This window comes from Sus scrofa, chromosome 9 (assembly GCF_054392235.1).
Source record: "Sus scrofa isolate SSC_HxYL_T2T_F1_AM1 chromosome 9, Sscrofa_HxYL_maternal_Yorkshire_Landrace_v2.0, whole genome shotgun sequence".
NCBI classification, from domain to species: Eukaryota; Metazoa; Chordata; class Mammalia; order Artiodactyla; family Suidae; genus Sus; species Sus scrofa.
The window spans coordinates 40,173,411-40,194,368 of NC_139391.1; the positions used below are offsets into that span (position 1 = coordinate 40,173,411).

Below are 20,958 nucleotides of genomic sequence, written 5' to 3' on the forward strand. Positions count from 1 at the left end.
CGTTATGGCGCCTGGTTACAGGAGGGGCTGGACTCCAAAGGGGGAGCCGTGTGACGCGCAGAACCAGGGGAGAGAAACAGTACCTGGTCACACGCACCTTCCACCTCCTCTCCACAGCGAGGGCACCACAGGGGTGGGAGAGGTGGAGGGCTTTTTCTGAGAGAGTTGTTGGTGAGCTGGGGCACCTCCCACAACCTTCCCATCCTGTGGGGTGGTGATGGAGCGGTGAGGACCACTCAGAGAGCTGGAAAAGATGCCATCACTGGGGACACTTGGGGAACGATGGTTGCAGGGCTCACACCTGCGGCTGCAGGGGGAGGCGGCACCTGGAAGCGGCCACCCTCTCCTCCCTGCGGATAATGTACCTTCTGGCCCAGAAATGGGATGTGCATTAGGATCGGCCCGGAAGGGCTGCAAAGAGAGGGTTCCCAGTGCCGGGCTAGCGTCCTGTGGGTGTCCCTTTGGGGAGCAGTCAGGGGTGTGGTGGTTAATTTTATGTGTCAACCCAACTAAGTCATGGGTTGCCCAGATATTTGGTCAAACATTATTTAGGTGTGTCTGTGGAGGTGTTTCTGGATGAGAATCATCTGTAAATCAGTGGACTGAATAAAGCAGATTGCTGTTCCCCACGTGGGTGGTCCTTGTCCAATCAACTGAGGGACAAAAGGCCAGGACACTCCTTTGGCCCGCTTTCCTGAGCTGCAACAAAATCTGCCTTCAGACTTAGACTGAAACATCAGCTCTTCATGGATCTTGAACTCAGTGGCTTTCGGGCTGGAACTTAGACCACTGGCTTTCCTCGTTCTCAGGCTTATAGGACTCAGATTGAATCTGCAACACTGGCTTTTCCTGGGCTTCCAGCTTGCTAACTGCAGATCTTGGAACTTCTCAGGCTCCATGATCACAGGAACCAGTTCCTTTTAGTAAATCAACCAGTTTGTCTGACTGTCTGTCTGTCTGTCTATCTATCTATTATATGTATCTATCTATTATCATCTATCCATCTATGCATCTATCCATGCATCCACGCCTTATTGGTTCTGCTTGTCTGGAGAACTCTGACTGAGCACAGCCTGAAGGGGCAGGATGGGGAAGTTTAGCAGCAGAAGAGGCACTGCCCACATCATAGAACCCATGAAAATGCCACCCGAGGAAAACTCTCAGCTTAACCTTAAGCCCTGCCAGGTCCCAGAGAGAGAGAGGCCGTTTAAGTTCGAGCCAGTCAAGTAGTTACCTTCCTGTCTCTTTCCTTACCCCCTTCTCTGCTTCCAGTGGCACCGGGGGTGGGGGTGGGGGTGGGGTGGGGCAAAGGAGCAGCCAAGGAAGATGGAGGACGTGGGAGAGAAGGAGAAGCTGACTGCACGAGCTTCCCAGGTTGCACTGGCCCTGGGGGTGGGGGAGGAGTAGCCAGCGGCAGGCAGCAAGGAAGCATCATTCAGGTTCTGGGGAGGCAGAGATTGGCTGAAATCCCTGTGAAGAATAAAGGGGAAGAAAGCAAGATTATGCAGAGGGAGAGGAAAGGATGGAGAACCAGGTAGGAAGAATCCCAGACTAGAGAGCAATGCTGAGCCAGTCTGGGTGGGAATAGCCAGTCCCCCGCTAGCTCCCAGCTAGTCTCCTTGCAAAAATTACCATGAAGAATCCCCGCACAGGCAGGAGTGGCCTGGTCCTAGCTGTGTGTGGCCTTGAGCTGGGAGCAGCTCGGGGGAATAGGGCCTCCATGCGAGCGTGTGGGTGGATCCCCAGGGTGGCCGCTGGGCTGTCAGCTCTGCTCCCCACAGCAGGTCCTCCTGAAGGAGAACTGAGCGGTCACCTCCAAGGCCGCCATAAAACCCCTCCCACACTTCCCCACTCGCTCTTCTTACTCCCCAGTAGCCCTATAGGCTGCAGAGCTCAAGGGCAGCAGAGCCCAGCTGCGCAGAGAACATTCTAACTCCAGGTCAAAGTTTGTTTATTGCATGGGATCTGACCACTGCAATTGCTGAATTGGAACTCTTTGTATTTTAAAGGGACTGTAGACGTGTTTATTGCCTGAGAGTGACCAGAAGAACGATGTAGAGCATTTAGGCTTTCATCTAAGAAGGGCCACTTCCAGTTAGGAGGTAAAAATGAACCGTGGGGCTCAAAGTAAAAATACCTTTATGACACTGTGTTCTGAGTCCTGCTCTTTCAATGTAGTGGTGACATCTCTAAAGTGCTTAAAACAGTGGCTGGCCCACAGTAACCACCACATAACAGAGGTTAGCTTCAGGCAAACCTGAGGTCCTAGAAAGAGTAGAGAGAGGAGATTGGGGACAGGAAAGGTCGGGGAAAGCAGAGAGGGTGTGCGTGTGTCCATATGCACGTCCAGCCCTCTGGCCAGCAGGTGAGCTTGGGGTGTGGGTGGTGGGGATGCCCTCCCCCTGCATGGGGTCTGCGAGGGACTGGGGTAGGACGGGCATGGCTCAAAACCCATCTCTGGAATTAATTAGATCATGAAGCCTCCTCTTTGGAGGAAGAGAAAGAGGCCCATCTGTCCTGCTGGCTGGAGCCCAGCTCTGCATGAGTCCTTCCCTAGAGGAGTGGGTATGTATTTTAGGTTATTCAGAAAATACCCCCAACCTGGCCCTAAAACAGCACCAGTCATCTTGATTGCCAGTGGCTGTGAAGGACTTGGTGCAAGTGAAAAACCCATTTCGGTTTCTGAAGATGCTGGAACTATAGTTGGAGAGAAAAGACACGGAAATAGAGAACAGATAAGCAAGATGAAATAAAAGCTCAAGGTAAAACTCAGGTGCTAGCGAAGACCTAGTGTCAGAGCTTCGCAGACTTAACTACCAGACGAATGCTTCTGACCACAACTGCGCGAGGAGTTCAGGACCAGGAGACCCTCGGACTTGGAATCAGACAAGATGGAGCTCGCATCACATCCCAGCCTTCACCTGCTGAGTGACCTTAGACACAGGACTTAACCACTCTGAGCTTCAATCTCCTAACTTGTGTGGGAGGACAGGAATTTGAGAGGATAGAAAGATACAGTGCTGGTGAAAACAAACTGTGGTTCCTAAGTGTTAATTTTCTTTCTTGCTTTCAAAGGGCTGGAGTGGGCCAGTGGGACTTGGCCTGAGCTTTATACTAAGGGGAGTGTTTGGAGTGTGTGTTGTCACAGGCAGCTTATAGTACAGGAAAAGCTTGCAGAAGGGAGAGTTCCAGGTGTCTTGGTTAACAGTGAGTGCAAGTGTCTGATTGATATGGGAGTGGGGATACAAAAGTGATGAAAGGTGAGTTGGAGGTTGAGACTTTGGGGGTCCAGACTGTGAGAAATAGATACTTATTGCTTAAGCCATCCAGTCTATGGTATTTCATCATAGCAGCTCATACTGACTAAGAGAGTCATCAAGTGAACATTGGGGTGAGTAGATTTTTTTAAAGCAGAAGGTGCTGCAATTAGTACAGAACTGACTGTAAGTGGAATAGGAAGATGGGGTAACCTCATTGGCTTTAAAAAAATATTTTGTATTTTTCTCCATTTAAAAGTAATACAATAACAAATTTGAAAATGTCTCTCATAGGAGTTCCCATCATGGATCAGCAGTTAGTGAACCTGACTAGCATCCATGAGGATGCAGGTTTGATCCCTGGGCTCGCTCATCGGGTTAAGGATCCAGCATTGCTGTGAGCTATAGTGTGGGTCACAGATGAGGCTCAGATCCTGCATTGCTGTGGCTGTGGTGTAGGCTGGCTTCTACAGCTCCAATCAGACCTCTAGTCTGGGAACTTCCTTATGCCGCCAGTGTGGCCCTAAAGACAAAAAGACTAAAATATATATATATATATATATATATATATATATATATATATATATATATATAAATAAATAAATAAAAGTCTCCCATAGAAGTAAAAGGAGAAAGAAAAAATATTACTCATTCTCATCCCGTAAGGATAACACAGTAAGCAGTACACTGAGCAAGTGATAATCCCCAGAATATATATAAACAACTTCCAAACTGTTATTTGAACTGTCGCTCAAGCCTGTTCACACCTGCTCTCAGGCTGGTGCATTTTTTGTTTGTTGAGAACATCTAGGGCAGACCTCATGACTCTACCACCTCAAATAATAAAACTCTCTTGTAACTTTTAATCACGAAACAGATCCTTTTAGTGATTTAAATGTCTATTCTGTGTAATAGCAAAATTCAGAATTTAATTTGGAATTTCTCTGTAGTAGAGACTGGCCACTGTCTACTTAAATCCTTCCCCCACCCCTCATTTTCCGTTATAATAGGAGTTTGTTTTGTTTTTTTGGTCTTTTTAGAGTCACACATGTGGCATATGGAGGTTCCCAGGTTAGCGGTTATATCAGAGCTGCAGCTGCCAGCCTACGCCACAGCCATAGCCACGCAGGATCCGAGCCGTGTCTGCACCTACACCACAGCTCACGGCAACACTGGATCTTTAACCCACTGAGCAAGGGCAGGGATCAAACCTGCAACCTCATGGTTCCTAGTCGAATTCGTTAACCACTGCTGCCACGACGGGAACTCCCCGAGCTGCGTCTTTGACTTACACCACAGCTCACGGCAACGCTGGATCCTTAACCCACTGAGCAAGGCCAGGGATCAAGCCTGCGTCTTCCTGGACGCTAGTCGGATTCGTTTCTGCTGAGCCACGACTGGAACTCCCTATAATAGGAGTTCTGAGCACCTGGCCAGCTGGACTACAGTGTCCAGTCTCCCTTGCAGTCAGCAGTGATCACGTGGCTGAATTCTAGCCAATGGAATATGAGCAGAAGGGATAGGTTTCACTTCTAGGCCTGTTCTTTAAAAACCGCCCACGTGTGTGCCTCCATACTGTTTCTTCTTTCCAGTTGACTGAGATGGAAGGGACGCCAGGGTGTTTTTGGAAGCTGTGTATTAAAGATGGCCAGCAGGATCCCTGAATAACTGCGCAGCCAAGCCTCCTACCTTCCTCAGTACCCCAACCTGGAACTTTCCTGTACTGTTTGAGGAGTAAGAAAAAACCTTTCCTGTGTTGAGTCGCTAAATGGGTCTGTTTGTTCCTGCAGCCTAACCCGCTCTAACTAGTACATTCTTCGCTCAGGTCTGCACCAGGTTAAAAGCCTGCAGTTTTTGGGAATGGGGACAACCAGCCCCGCTCTCTCCCTGCTTTGTGCCTTCTTTCTCTGCCCTCAACTCTGCTGACCCTCTGCAGTTTCTGACCTCTTTGGGGTTGGCAGGAGCACAGAGGGGAGGTCAGAGGCAGGAGAGATCTTACTTGATTGGGTCCATCCATCACCCAAAATTTGCTGTTTTTAATGCCCATTTTGCTTTGGTACGTATTTGAAGTTGACTCTCTCTTGTGGTTTGCCTTAGTGGGGTGTGCTCGAGTGCGTCTGTTTTTTTATTTTTATTTAAAAAAATTTTTTGGAGGAGGGTTGATTTACAGTGTGACTCAGGTGTAGAGCAAAGTAAATCAGTTTTATATATATATATATATATATATATATATACACACACATATATACACGTATATCCATTCCTTTTCAGATTCTTTCCCCATATAGGTTATTATACAGGATTGAGTAGATTTGCCTGTGCTATGTAGGTTCTTGTCATCTATCTACTTTATATGTAGTAGTGTGTATATGTCGATACCAACCCCCTAATTTATGCCCCCCCCAACTTTCCCCTTTGGTAACCATTACTCTGGTTTCAAAATCTTTGAGTCTCTTTCTGTTTTGTAAGTTCTTTTGTGTCATTTTTATTAGATTCCACGTATTAGTGATCTCATATGATATTTGTCTTTCTCTGACTTACCACACTTAGCATGATAATTTCTAGGTCCATCCATGTTGTGGCAAATGGCATTACTTTGTTATTTTTCATGGCTGAGTAGTATTACATTGTATAGATGTACCACATCGTCCTTATCCAATCTCCGTCAATAGACCTTTAAGCGGCTTCCATGTCCTGGCTATTGCAGACAGTGTGCAGTGAACATAGGGGTGGCGTTAGATAGCTTCTGTTTGTCAGTCTGTCTAACCCCTCATCTGCTTCAACCTGCTTTTCCGCCAGGCAGCTGACCTGCATAGACTCTATCAGAGGATGTTTTCACCTTTTGGCTTCTGCTGGAGTTGGGCCAATGGGGATCACGGGAAGCAGAGCAGAAGGAGGCAGGAGAGAGTGGCTGGGGAAGTGATTCCCTTGGTTTTCTTCCTGTAAGGTTGCACCATCTGGCTGCACCGCTCTGTGGAAGTCACAGCTCCTGCTGGGGGGTTCTCTCCATACGTTGCTCTCTGCATCTGGGCTCCAATGACCACTTTCCCTCTCGGCCTTTCAGGGTGATTAGGGTGCCAGGCTGTTATTAGCCTCAGATCACTGCACTGTTCCCGAGGTCTCCTTCTGCTCTGCCCATGCATACTCTCTCTGCTAAACTCTCCTCAAATGATCTAATTTGAGTGCCACCAATTCTGTCAGTACTGGGGGTTCTCTGGAGAAGCAGAAGCATCCAGCAGTGTGCACGTCTGTTGATGTGGGCAGAGCATCTGCTGTGCTGCTGGCTTAGGATGCGACCAGTTAAACAATGAGATTGCCCTGTTTTTCCGCTGGACTAGATTTCTGCGTGGATTAGAACGAGCTGATGGAGCTGGTCTTGGGAGAGCTCACTCTTCGGGCATGAAGGCAAAGGTCTGATTGATATGATGATTCTATCAAGAAGTTATAGGAAGGAGATGTAATAAGAAATTTAGGCCTGGATTCTGCTCTGCTTCTGCTGAGCAAGACAGCCAGTGACTCAGCAAAAATCAGGCTGCCAGCAATGGGCCTCCTTTGACAGGTAGATGTGGGTCGTGTTTGTAAACACACTTCAGTTTGAGTGGGGGCTTCTTTGCTCCCATAACCATTCCCTCCCTGGCCCCGACTGCTCCCACGCCTGAAAATATCTTACAACCTCCTGGGCATCTCTTAACAGATGCGGTATTAACACAACAGCCCCTCAGAAGGGTGGAAACGGGTCCCTTGCTCTCTTGCCTCACACTCCCTAGAGGGTGGCTCTCCTGCCAGCCCCTCGGCCAGGCAAGGGTTTCCAAAGTGGTAGTGATGCAATAACAGGCACCTGGAGTTCCCGTTGTGGCTCAATAGGCTAAGAACCTAACATAGTGTCTGTGAGGATGAGGGTTCGATCCCTGGCCTCGCTCAGTGGGTTAAGTATCCGGCATTGCCCTGAGGGCTGGTGTAGGCCGGCAGCTACAGCTCTGATTCGACTCCTAGCCTGGGAATTTCCTTATGCTGTGGGTGTGACTGTAAAAAGAAAAGAAAAAAACACAGGCACCAGAAGTTGCTCCCTCAGGACGCTTTCCTTGACGCCACCTGTCAAGGAGTGAGGTACCCGTGGGCTGAGCACCTCTTCTCAGTGTTTTCACAGTGCCCCGTTCTTAAGGCCTCTGTTTATTGGCACCGACTTTGTGCCTAGCCCTGTACTAGGACCTGGCTCTGAAAATCTCCACTCCATCCTAGCACGTGGATGACTCTTTCGTAATTATCTGTCTACTCCAAAAGGCACCAGGAAAACCACTGACTTTAAATAGGAAGTATTCATACTTCTAGAAGTCTGCCTGAATTCTGAGAGGCTGTGTCTTATTATTTGAAAAATATGTTCTTAAATATTATTATTAAAAAATCTTTGCGGCCCAGTGCAGCTCACATTGCCAGCAAAGAGTAGATACGCGATACAGATAGAGCATTTGGGTAGCTTTTTGGATGAGCTGGGGTTGGGGGTTTCCTTGACAGTCTTTTTTTTTGGCAGGAGAGGAAACTAAGCCAGTCAAGGGCTCATCAGGGACACATCCAAAGCCGTGGGCCGAGTCCGTGTTGGAACGCAGACTCCTGGAGCGCCCACCCTGCTCTCTGTCACTTCCCTTCCTGTTTCTGCATCCTGCCACCCTGGTGTGGCCAGCACAGCCACAAAGAGATGAGATGGGTGTGAAGACAGAGTGTCTGCTTCTGCTTTCTACGGGGAGGCCCCAGAGAGTTGCGAACCCTGTGCAGGTGTTGCCATCATCTCTGAATATTCCCAACGAGGCCACTGAGGTCCAGAGGACTCCCAGCTCCCCAGGGCCACTCGGGTGGAGAGTTGGGGTGAGAAATTAAGTCAGTGACCTTTCCACCACACAACACCATTGAACCGGTGTTTTGGTTTAATGAGGGGCCTGTCTGGAAGGGTTTATGGTCTGAAGGCCTCATTATTGGTCTAAGAAGTCCTGACATCCATGAGGAGTGGGTGATGGGAGCCATCACGCCAGGTGGGCAGGTGTTTGGGGGTGTATCTTGTCCTTCCTCACTGGGGCCTCCCGGCTCCTGGCTGGGGTTGTGCTGTGACAGGGGAGCCGTGAATATGTCTGGGAATGAATTTGGTACTTCGCCTCAGGAATCTTAGAACAATGCCAAACCACATGAACAGCAGTTTGTCTAACGCTTCACAGCTCATTCAGTGCTTGCACATACGTTATCTCATTTCAGGTACCTGCTCTCATTTGAAATTGTTGCAGGTGTAAGCATATAATTAAAATATCAATTAAGCCAGGTTTGGAAATGAATCAGGCTGTGTTCGAACAGGAATTAAAAAAAAAAAAAGACAACTCCTCAACCTCGGACTAATCCCTAGTTTCAACCCACAACCCACCCCTCTCCCCCCAATTCTGTTCCCCCTTCATGGTGCCCACAACCCGCACTGCGAATTCTCGCTGGCTTTGCTCTTGCTGGATCCTCAGGAATTCTCTCCTCTGCCCTTATCCAACTACAGAAGAAAGTCTTCCTTAACCTTCAAAGCCCTGGCTTTCTAGCTTTGATTTTGTTATAGTTTCTTTCTTTTTTTCTTTTTTTAGGGCTGCCCCCGAGGCATATGGAGGTTCTCAGGCTAGGGGTTGAATTGGAGCTGTAGCTGCTGGCCTACACCACAGGCACAGCAATGCAGGATCCGAGCAGCCTCTGTGACCTACACCACAGCTCAACGCCAGATCCTTAACCCACTGAGCCAGGCCAGGGACTGAACCTGCATCCTCATGGATGCTAGTCGGATTCATTAACCACTGAGCCAAGACGGGAACTCCCTGTTACAGTTTTCTTAACACCTGATCTTGCCCCTTCCAGTCCTGCGGAATTAGAATTCCCCGGGGTGCTCCCACAGGCTGTGCTATAGCACTTTTACGTTGAATTATACTAATTAACTTCCCTTCACTCTCCTCATCAGACTGAGCATCTTGTGGGCAGAGCTGTTTATTATTTCCAGCGCCTGGTACCCTATAGGTGATGGATGCATGTCTGTTCTGTGGATGAGGAGACATGCCCGAGGCATTTGGTGGCTAGAGGGGGTGTCCCGGGTGGACTGACCTTTATCAACCCAGCTGCTCCCCACACGCCCCAGCCCAAAGCCAAACAGACCAGGTTCCCTGGGGCGGAGGCCAGTCCCCAGGACCAAGTCATTCTCTCAATGCAGCCCTGTTTCCACACAAAGCTCTGCCAGGTAAAGAATAAATCTCCAGTTTTACAATTTGCTTGCTTTACTTTCGAACCAGACTTATCATTATTATAACAAAGCACAATGAAAGAAAACCTCACAAAAATCTATTTTCTTGTGCAAACAATAAAACACCCTAGGAAGGATTATGAAAGATTTGGCTTCTCTGAATGCATCTGGCAATGTGTTCTATGTTGCTTTTTCCAAAAAATAATTGCCTCTGTACACAGTAGATAAGGCCTGTGTGTGTGTGTGTGTGTGTGTGTGTGTTTGTGCACACATGCGTGCATGCACACACATACTGAGGGCTGAGGATAGGGTGTGATGGAAGGGGTGTGGGTTCTGAAGGTCAGGCAGTCCAGGGTTCAAGTCCACCTTGACTGTTCACCATCTGTATGATTTAGGGCGTCTATAAAGTGGGGATGATAAGGACTATATAACATCGTGAGGTCCTTGTAAAGACTGAGAGGAAGCCAGGAGCCAGCATAATTCTCAACTCTCAGAAACGCTCTCCTTGAAAGTAATAGGAACACGAAGAAAAGCACAGTTCTAGAAAGTTCTCTCTCCCTGGGAGCCTTCTGCACACACATTGTCTTCTTTTTGTGTCATTGACGGTCCTGCCTGTTGTCAGTTATCTTTTCTCAGGCATCTCTCTTCCTAACGGAGCTGGGGCTGCCTCAAGGAGGGCAGAGCCAGCTCGAATACTTCCTTCTATTATAGAGACCTTGCAGAGGTGACCCTCACCGGGGCGGCTGGCCAGAAGGGGCATGGCCACACTGGGAAGCCCCCAAGAGAGTGTGAATACAGGCTCTAGGTTGTGTAGGTGTTGAAAGCCTAGGACAGCAAGAGGGTGATTGTGAAGCACCCCAGAGCCTATTAACAGCTGGAAGAAGCTGCCACAGCTGGGGTCGGGGATCTGAAGGGAGGGGGAGGTGGTACCAGAATCGTGGAGTATGGGGGTGGGGTAGGGAGGGTGTCCTAGCCTCCAGAGTCCCATGGAGGTTTCAGCTAGAGTTGGGATGATGGAAAGAACACGGCTTCTATAGAGACATCACCAAGAGAAGAAAGGAGGAGAGAAGGAGTGAGAGAGTTAGAGGAAGAGCAATAGCTTCTCCCTTTCTCTCACCTTCTGTTCTCTTCCAGCATTTTTTATTGAGAAAGCTTCCGAGGAAGCCCACTGGCAAAGGATCCAGGGCCTTGTAGAGCAGTATATGGAGGGTGGGCTTGGGGTTGAGAGACAGCACGTAAGCAATAAGAACATTCAGGTTAACAGGTATTTATTGAATACCTTCCACATGCCAGATCTTGTTGTAGTACTGGGGAATCACTAGTGAACAAAACAAAAAGTTCCCACCCCCTTAGAACCCACATTTTTGTTGGGAGAAATATCGAACAAACATATAAAAAAGGTAACAGTATCTCAGATGATGGTAAGATTTAGAGAGAAAAATAAAATAGGGAAAAGGGTAGGGAGTGGTGGGAGTGGGTGGGTGGGCAGGAAAGGTTTACTGACAAGGGGTATTTCACTGAAAGAGTGAGGGAGTGGGCTCTGGCACAATCGGTGGGAAGAACATTTTAGGTGGAGACACAGCAAATGCAAAGGCCCTGGGGCTTGCCAGTCAAGGAACAATAAAGGGGTGAGAGCAGAATGTGCAGGGGAAGAGGTGTGCTCTGTATCTGTAGGTTCACATCCAAAGATTCAACCAAGCATGGATTTAAAACCCTGGGTATGGAGAGCAGACTGTACTGTCCATTTTATAAGAGACTTGAGCATCCACGGATTTTGGTATCTTCAAAGAGTCCTGGAACCAATCCCTCATGGATTCTGAGGGACAACTGTAATAGGAAATGAAGCCAGGGATACAGACTATCAAAAGCAGTTTGGGTTCTAGAAGAAAAAAAAAAAAAAAAACAAAACAGGGAGACTCCCGTTGGAACATGCAGGAAACCTACAGATCTTTACTTTTCTTTTCTTTTCTTTTCTTTTTTTTTTCTTTTTGGCTTTTTAGGACAGCATCTGTGGCATATGGAGATTCCCAGGCTAGGGGTCAAATTGGAGCTGCAGCTGCTGGCCTACACCACAGCCACAGCAATGCTGGATCCAAGCCATGTCTGCGCCTACACCACAGCTCATGGCCACGCCAGGTCCTTAACCCACAGAATAAGACCAGGGATCGAACCTGCGTCCTCATGGATGCTAGTCAGTTTTGCTAACTGCTGAGCCACAGCAGGAACTCCTAAATAGGTTTTTATTAGGCCCCAGCCCCTTCTTGACTGCAGACCTGGGTTATCTTTACTGGCTCCCACCTCTTGTGGGTAGGAGGGGAGATAAAAAGGATGGGTCCTAAGGACAGACCCTGCAGGGCCTGGGAGGCCATTGTAATGGCTTGATGCCAAGTGAGATGGAAAGCCATTCTCAGCTTCTGCCTGGCTGGTACCCACTGTCTCCTCCCCCCATTCCACATCAGGAGTGGAGGTCCTCCCTGAGCCCCAGCTCAACTCCTGGAATTCTTCCTCTGATCCCCAAGAATACACATTATCTGCTAGACTGTCAGCTTCTCAGAATCGGGGCCCTGCCTATGTTAGGTATCTCTGTCTGCCTAACCAGGGCTTGGCACACAGGAGGGCCTTAGTGAGCACCTAGTGAATGAAGGAGCAGTTGAGCAGAACTTTGTAGCTCTCAGTTGTCACCAGCATTGTGCTGGGTGGACTCAGATGACTCAATCAAAGCCAGTGTTGTTTGGGTGCACGGCACTGGTACAGAGTCAGCTAAATAATAGAGCCGTTGTTGGATTAAATTTTAAAACTGGCTGCATGAAACTTGTGTGATTATAATCTCAGTGTCCACGAAAACTTTGGGGCCGAGGAGTCACTACCCATGTGTGTCCGCCCCCCTGCTTTCTGGGAATGACGAAGGCTTTTTTTCCCCTCCCTCTTATTAGTGATGAAGGTTTGGTTGGAGATAATTGTATTTTTAGCAGCACAATTAATGAACTAGCTAAGCATCAATAGATGGAATCATAAAACCATTAAACACCAAGAGCAATAATGGGAAACTGTGCCTGGTGGTAATGAAATGAAGTGTCTTTATGAGGTCACTTTATTCCTTTTCTCCTTGGCTCTCTTGCCCTCCCGAGCACATGGTGACTGCCGCTCCTAATTGCTGTTTCACTACAACGCACAGTGCTCTCCATTTTGTGTTTTAATTCAAAGTATTTCTAGGGCCTCTGGGATCATTAAACCCTCCACCAAGAGAAGGCAGTAGAAGTGGTAGTTATGAAAGCTTCTGGAAGTGGCCCAGGGATGTAGGAGAATGAGGACAGCAGAGAAGGTTGAGAAAGAATAAGAAAAGGACCTCCAGGACTTAGTAGTGGACCTAAACTGATGAGCACCAGTGCTCACGGTTGAGCCTCTGGGGGTCTTTGGTACAACCTCTGAAGTCAGGTCAGGGCCACTCACGGAGGGATGGGATGTCCATGAATACGCTTGTGCTGGAACCATGCTTTTTAGTTTGGGACCACATTCCTACACATCATTTCCTTTGAGCACTGCGACAACCCCCTATGATAAATTTTTATTTTCACTTTTCAGATGAGGAAGCTGAGGCTCGTGAAGTTGGACACGACTCCCACTATTCACCAGGAGCCACAGCTGGTATTCTTTCCTTCTAGGCAGGAGACTTCATAGGCTTTGAGCCAAACCCCTTGCCAGTGATTTAAAACTTGCCCAGCCAAGGTCATGGTACAGCTGCTTAATAATTCAAGAAATACTTATTGAATATCTACTATATGCTGGGAATGTGATGATGAGCAAAACAGACTCCTCATAGACTCATAGAACGTGGATGCAGCTGGGAAGTGTTATAGAAGCAGCAACACGCAGTGAGTTGGTTGACAGGACAGAGAAAGCATGTTGGGAAAGCTGGTGGCTGGAGCCCCCAAGCTAATTGATGGGACAGGAAACCTTCCTGGAGGAAGTGAGGTTTAAGCTGAGCTGGAAACATGGAAGTTAAATAGATGAAGGAGGGGGAAGAGTCCACGAAGATGGGCTGAAACGTCAGAGGGAGTGGTGGCTGAACTTTATTGTTTAGGAGATCGCATCAGAGAATGGGCCCAAGGACTGATCCACATGGGGGCTGGAGGTGAAAGAGAAGTTAGGAAGGCCTTTCTGGCTCCTGCTGTGGCTGCCTGGGGTGGGGCATGATGACACTGAGACCAGGAGCGCTGTGGGAGGAGCCCAGGGTGGAGGTGGGCTGGGATAAGACACTAGTTACTGGGCATGTTCCATTTTTGTATAAATGAGCCCTGAAAGGCTGCTGCTGGCTAGGCCAGTGGCATCTTGGGGCTAAGAAGCGAACTGAAGCCCTGATATAGACACAGTGTTCCTTCTTTTATCCAGGTCACCATAAATCCTGGGTCTACTTTGTTTCCACCCTGCTGGGCAATTGAAAAGACAGAAGGAAGCCTCAGAATGATCACCACCAGCTGGAATGATGAGGCTAAACATGATGGCCTTTTATAGGGCAAATATAAATGACACCAGTTTACAAAATCATATAAAGAATGAAAAGCCTGATTGAACAGCAGCTCAGGTCCATAGAACCTAAGAGAGTCAGTTGGCTGTGAATTCCACATAAGGCAACAGTGTCAAGTGGCTGCCCCCCTCTCCACTTTTTCTTCTTTCTTATGGCCGTACCCAGGGCATGTGGAAGTTGTGGCAATGCCGGATTCAATGCAACAGGCCGGGGATGGACCCGTGCCTCCACGGCAACCCAAGCCACTGCAGTAGATTCTTAACTCAGTGCACCACAGCGGGAACTCCCCCTTCCCCTACTTCTAATGCCACCTTGAGGTCAATATGCAGAGGAATCCAGGAGGGTGGTTATTTGACCAGAACAGAGAAGAACCTGTAAGAAAGATGCAGCAGCCGAAAAGGAGAGGCCAGATCAGAGCGATGTCTGATGGGGTCCAGGTTCCAGGGGCTATTTGGGGTGTGGTCCACGTGCATCTCCAACAAAAATACCTGAAAAAAAAAAAAAAAAAAACCAGAGGCAAGGGCATAGTTCTCAACCGACCTGGGAGCCTCGGAGAGAGGGAGTTGTTTGGGCTGAGAGTATGGAAGTGTGGACCAAGGAAATGATAAAGGGAGGAGGAGCCCCCAAAGGCAGTCATGGTATTAATTTGTTTCCATCGTGTGTTTGAGCATTAATTATGTGCTTAGCCTTCTGCAGTGGGAAATGCTATAAAACACCAGCTACAGCATAACCCCTACTAACTGGTCCAGCTCAGACAACACATGCTGTGCAGAGGACAGTGGGATCTGGGAGGACAGGGGGATCAAAGAAGATGTCATGGAATAACTGGGGGCAAGAGAAGAGGTCACTGGCAGGGCATGAGCCATGGAAAATGAGAAAATCAGCTGACCCGAGCCTTGGGAAATATGGATGGAAAGATAAGGATCAGGCTAGAGCGTGGCATGTTCCGTGGGCCAAATGATGTGTGGAGATGTGATGGAGATCGTGCGGGATGTAGATTTCACAGCAGAGTCTCCTACCTGGTGAAGCTGAATTCAAGGATGACTCTGAACCTGTGAGTTTCCTCCTGATCAGTTTCCCCTTCACAGCCCTTGCCCTAGGTGCCCAAGGACCCTCGTGCCCTGTGGTTGATCTATAGCAGACATGGGAATAGCAGGAGGAAGGAAATTCTAAGGCAATCTCTGGGGGAGAAACCCCATTGCCCTCTGATGGGAAATCAAATGAAAGGAGAGCAGATGTGATGGTGCTTTCCAGTTACAGTGGAAGCAATTTCCCTCCCTTCCTCCTCTTTTTCCTCTCTTTCTGCCTCCTTCCTCCCTCCCTCCAACATGGAGCAGTGGCAGCACAGAGCAAGTGCTCTGTGAAGGGGTGGGGATGCAGGATGCTCAGAGGTCGGACACATGAAGACACATGAACAAGTAACATAGTTCTTTGATGTTAAAAGGCACTCTCAACATAATAACAGCTTTTCAGAAGGAAAAAAAAAAAGTCAGAAACACGACCACACTAAATGCACACCTTGTTGCAAAACACCCCGATTTTAGAAACATTCAAATGTGAAAAAATACAGTGTGTTTCAGAACTTAGCAATATGAGCAAAGTAATCATTATTGTCACAATGGGAGTGGGTATGGTGACCTATCAGAACATAAAAATGTGGGGAAGAATGTGTCTTAGAAGTGGTAGTTACAGCTGTGTGATCATTGTCACAACGGGGGTGGGAACAAGGCGCCACTGGAACCCACCAGAGGAAGCTTGTAAAGCCACCTGGGGACGGCAGATGAGGCTTTCAGCAGGAGCTGCTGCTGAAAGGCCGCCTTCCAGGCAAACGGTGGTGGACAAGGTGGGTAAAGAGGCCAGAGAAGGGGGTTCCAGGCAGAGGGAGCAGCTTTGGCAGAGGAAGGCGACAAAGACAAGTGCAGTGCATTCTGGGAGCAGCTGCTTGGGGTCCTGGGATTGCCATTATCAGCCAGGAGCTTAGGGGCTTCAGTGTAGAGGGGCCCTGGATGTGTCTCATTACAAAGACCACAGGGAAGGAGATGTGGGCAGCGTGTCACGGAACGAGCCATCTCTGCCCGACTCGCCTGTCTCTTGAAAGGTTTTTCTGTCCTCTATTTACCTGAGGCTTAAGCTGATTGCCTCGTGCAGAAGGGATGGGTGTGCCCGGATCGTAAGAACAGACGACAGATTCCCATCAGTAGGCTTGGAATTTTTTCTTACATCTGCCTGCCTGTTTCCCTTCAATCTTTTCTCTAGGGGAAGGATGCCCTTTTGAAGTGACTGACTGTGTTGTGATTAATTGTGTTGCCCCCATTGGCTCACGGATCTCTCACAGGTTCTTCTCTGTCCGTCTGTCTCCTACTCTCTCTCTTCTTTCCAGTTGTTTCAGAACTTAGCAATATGAGCTGCTGTCCAGCAGCTACTCAGCGGTGACCTCAGGCCTCTAGGAACCTATTTTCTGTTTGGTTGCATGTGTGCCTGTGAGGCAGTTTCTTTTCTTTCTTTCTTCCTTTTTTTTTTTTTTTTTTTTTTTGTCTTTTTCTTTTGTCATTTTTAGGGCCACACCCTTGGCATATGGAAGTTCCCAGGCTAGGGGTCGAATCAGAGCTGGAGCTGCTGGCCTGTGCCACAGCCACAGCAACACCAGATCCGAACCAAGTCTGCGACCTACACCACAGCTCATGGCCATGCTGGATCCTTAACCCACTGAGCAAGGCCAGGGATCGAACCCGAAACCTCATGGTGGCTAGTTGGATTCGTTTCCACTGTGCCACGATGGGAACTCTGAGGCTGTTTCTGAATTGCATCCTCACAAACCATCCTTTGGGTCTTGGCGTGATAGGAGGCCATTACCAAGAAATTAATCTCTATTGGTCCCAGGACAGAGAGAGAATGACCACAATGTTGACAGAAAGCCCGATAAATAGCCTGGAATATCCTCCCCAGGAAGGCCCAGTAAAAGCGATGGATGGTCCAGGATTAAGTAGGACATTCTCCTGAGCTGTGTCTCCTTCTGCTCTGGGAGAATGGGTATGCTACTGGCGCAGAGAAGCACCTGCTGGCCCTTTCTGCATTTACTCAAGAGCTCAACCCACTCTGGACCTGGACGAAAGAAGCCCTTGGCTGTTTCTTTTTCACACCATTTCCCAGCCCTGGGAGGGCCCTGAGCTGTCCAGGCACAGAGAATCGGAGTGTGTGTAGGCTGTGATGGAAACAGCACCAAACGGGAGCTGTTAACTTGGCTCCTTCTGCTGGTTCTGCCACTGGAGCCTCTTTGGAGCATGTTTCCAAGTCTGTGAAGTCAGATTGTTTATGACTTGATCTCTAAGACTCTGTTTCAGCTCTGTGCTAGCAGTTCAAACAAAAAGATACCCATTGCTGAATGTTTATACTGTGCTCACATGTGGAAGTTAAAACCCTCACATATATTATCTCATTTATTCCTCATGGCAGCTCCATGTAGTTTATACACTTTCCTCCTCCTCCTCCTTCTCCTCCCCACCCCCCCTTCTTCTTTTTGAGCCACACCTGTGGCATATAGAAATTCTTGGGCCAGGGGTCAAATTCAAGCCACAGCTGCGACCTAGGCCACAGCTGCAGCAAGGCTGGATCCTTAATCCGCAGCACCACCATGGGAACTCCACAGTTTGTACTCTTATTATCCCATTTTATGAATGGGCAACAGATATTGTGTACCTAGCCCCAGGAAACAAAACTGGTAAGGGCATGTCTCTGTTTCTCCAGACTACACTTTTGATGAGTTGACTGAGTCAGTTTGGGCTGCTGTAACAAAATCCCATAGACTGGATGACTTTTACAACAAACATTTATTTCTCAGGTTGGACGCTGGGAAATTCAAGATCAAGGTGCCAGTAGAGCTGTCATCTGGGAAGGTCTCTCTTTCTGTTTTACAGATGGCTGCCTTCTCGCTGTGTCGTCACATGGCAGAGAGTTTAAGTTCAAGTCTAAGAGAGTTCAAGAAAATTCTAGCCTCTTCCTCTTCTTCTAAGGACACTACTCCTATTGTGAGGGCCCAACTCTCATGAATTCGTCTAAACCTTATTACCTCTCAAAGATACCACCTCCCAATACCATCACATTCAGAGAGGTAGGGCTTCAACATACGAATTTTTTGGGGGGACACAAACAACCCATCCCTAACATGCATTATGCAATGTTGGCTCCTTCCATGACTTGCAGAGTGTGCGTGGAGACTTAGGTCACCCTTAGGGGCACAGTAGGGGACCCCACAGCTCCCTCACCTTCAGCACTGTGCCCAGAGGGAGTGGACAAGTGTCCAGTTGTTGTGCCTGTGAGCAGGACTCTGGAAGCTGGGGAACAGGATCGTGTGTAATGTTTATGAAACCAGTTACTCTTTGGAAATGAGGCTACTTCCAGGAGCATCTGTGACCATCTGTGAACATCCTTTAATTCACACCACAAATATTGTTTGAATGCTTATACTGTATTAGATGCTGGGGATCCAATGATGAACAAGACAGGGAGCGTGCCTTCTAGTAGAGAAAGAACACTTCACTCAACTAATCATGCAAATAAATATGTAGTCAAAAATTCTGTTAAATGCTAGGAAGGACTGTATAGAGTGCTGTGAGTGTGAGCGCTAGGGGCCAGATGTGGTCCTGGTAGAAGATGTGCTCCTTAAAGATTTCCCTGAGGAAGCGATTGCTGAGCTGAGGACCTAAAGGCTTTGACTAGACACAGGAAGGAGAGGGGTGCAGAGGGCCCACGCGAGTGAAATTGAGAGGGCAGGGGTGAGGGAGAGGGAGCAAGCTGGGGGCGGGTAGAGAGGGCCAAGTTCTATAATGGTTTTATAATTTAAGAACTTTGCATTTTATTCTAAGTGCAATAGGAAACCATTGCAGGGGTTTTGTTTTTCATGATTTTTTTAGAATTTGTTTTATTGAAGTACAGTTGGTTTACAATTCTGTGTTCATTGCTGCTGTACAGCGAAGTGATTCATTTATGTGCATGTACGTGTTCACACGTGTCCACATAGACACACACACACATATATACACTCTTCTTCATATTCTTTCCCATTACGGTTTATCACAGGACATTGAATATGCTACACAGTAGGACCTTGTTGCCTATCCATCCTATGTGTAATAGTTTGCATCTGCTAATCCCCAAATCCCAAACCTTCCCTCCCCCACCGCCCTCCCCCCTGGCAACCACAAGTCTGTTCTGTTTTCTATGTCTGTGAGTCTGTTTCTGTTTCATTGGTAAGTTCATATTTGTTGTTTTTTTAGATTCCATTATATGGCATTTGTCCTTCTCTTTTTTACTTACTTTGCTTAGTATGATAATGTCTAGGTCCATCGATTTTTGCTGCAAGTGGCATTATTTCCTTCTTTTTAATGGCTGAGTAGTATTCCATTGTGTGTATATATATGTATATATACCACATCTTCTTAATCCAGTCATCTGTTGGTGGATATTTAGATTGTTTCCGTGTCTTGGCTATTGCAAATAGTGCTGCAGTGAACACAGGGGTGTAGGTATATTTTTAAATTACAATTTTATCTGGTTAGATGCCCAGGAGTGGGATTGCTGGATCAGATGGTAGCTCTATTTTTCGTTTTTTCGAGGAACCTCCTTACTGTTTCCATAGTGGCTGCACGATTTACATTTCTACCGACAGTGTGGGAGGGTTCCCTTTTCTCCATACCCTCTCCAGCATTCATTGCAAGGTTTTATTTTATTTTATTTTTGTCTTTTTAGGGCTGCACCCTCGGCATATGAAAGTTCCCAAGCTAGGGGTTAAATCGCAGCTGTAACCGCTGGCCTATACTGCAGCCAAGCTGCTTCTTTGATCTATACCACAGCTCACGGCAACGCCCGATCCTTAACCCACCGAGCAAGGCCAGGGATCGAACCTGCATCCTTATGGGTGCTAGTCAGATTAGTTTCCACTGAGCCATGATGGGAACTCCCATTGCAAGGTTTTCAACAGGAAAGTGATGTGAACGAATTAGCATTAAAACAAAATCACACTGGTTGCTCTTTGGAAGAGGCCCTGGTGGAAGCAGGAAAACCAGTTGTTGGGCTGTGCCTACTAGTCTTATAGATGGAACAAGAGCTAGTGTTAGCTGGGCTAGAGTTGGCGGTGGAAATAGAAAGAATAAGAAGGATTAGGGGGCATTTAAGAGGTAAGATCTGCAAGACACGAGGGATGGCTTGAGCTAGGGTCGTAGGAGAGATGATTACATAAACAGGGATGGGTAAGCTCACTTTGTACCCTGATGAGGGAACTTGTTTTTAAGAAGCAATGCCGGAGTTCCCGTCGTGGCGCAGTGGTTAACGAATACGACTAGGAACCATGAGGTTGCGGGTTCGGTCCCTGCCCTTGCTCAGTGGGTTAACGATCTACAGCTCCGATTCAACCCCTAGCCTGGGAACCTCCATATGCCTCGGAAGCGGCCCAAGAGATAGCAACAACAACAACAACAACAAAAGACAAAAAGACAAAAAAAAAGACAAAAAAAAAAAAAAAAAAAAAGAAGCAATGCCCATTCTTAGGGAGTTCCCATTGTAGCTCAGAGGGTTAAGAATCCAACTTGTATCTGTGAAGATTCGGGTTCAATCCCTGGCCTTGCTCAGTGGGTTAAAGGAGCTGGTGTTGCTGTGAGCTATAGTGTAGGTGGCAGATGCAACTTGGATCTGGCATTGCTGTGGCTATGGTGTAGACTGGTAGCTGCAGCTCCAATTCGACACCTAGCCTGGGAACTTCCATATGCCATAGGTGTGGCCCTAAAAAAGCAAAAAAAAAAAAAAAAAAAAAAAAAAAAAGGAGTGGGTGAGGGTTGGTAACTTTTCATTTGTACCTAGTAAAGACATTTAAAAAATCACTATCTTTGGCCTCCATCATTTTATCAAAGGAGCATTTTATTTTATTCTTAATTGAA

At 47.7% G+C, this 20,958-nt stretch overlaps 1 protein-coding gene across 5 annotated transcripts in view; it reads left to right on the forward strand.

The window, feature by feature from the left end:
- LOC102164325 (uncharacterized) overlaps window positions 1–20,958 on the forward strand; it is a 221,456-nt gene that overhangs the window by 56,204 nt on the left and 144,294 nt on the right. The window contains exons 2-3 of one of the 5 annotated variants that reach the window (XR_014815262.1): window positions 13,087–13,376; window positions 17,944–18,137. The exons of 2 other annotated variants lie outside the window; for them this stretch is intronic. The gene's annotated coding sequence lies outside the window, so the exon portion shown is untranslated. Of the gene's footprint in view, window positions 1–4,831; window positions 4,992–13,086; window positions 13,377–17,943; window positions 18,138–20,958 lie in introns of those variants that run through there. 2 more of the 5 variants (XM_084976053.1, XR_002335631.2) reach the window with 2 other exon arrangements.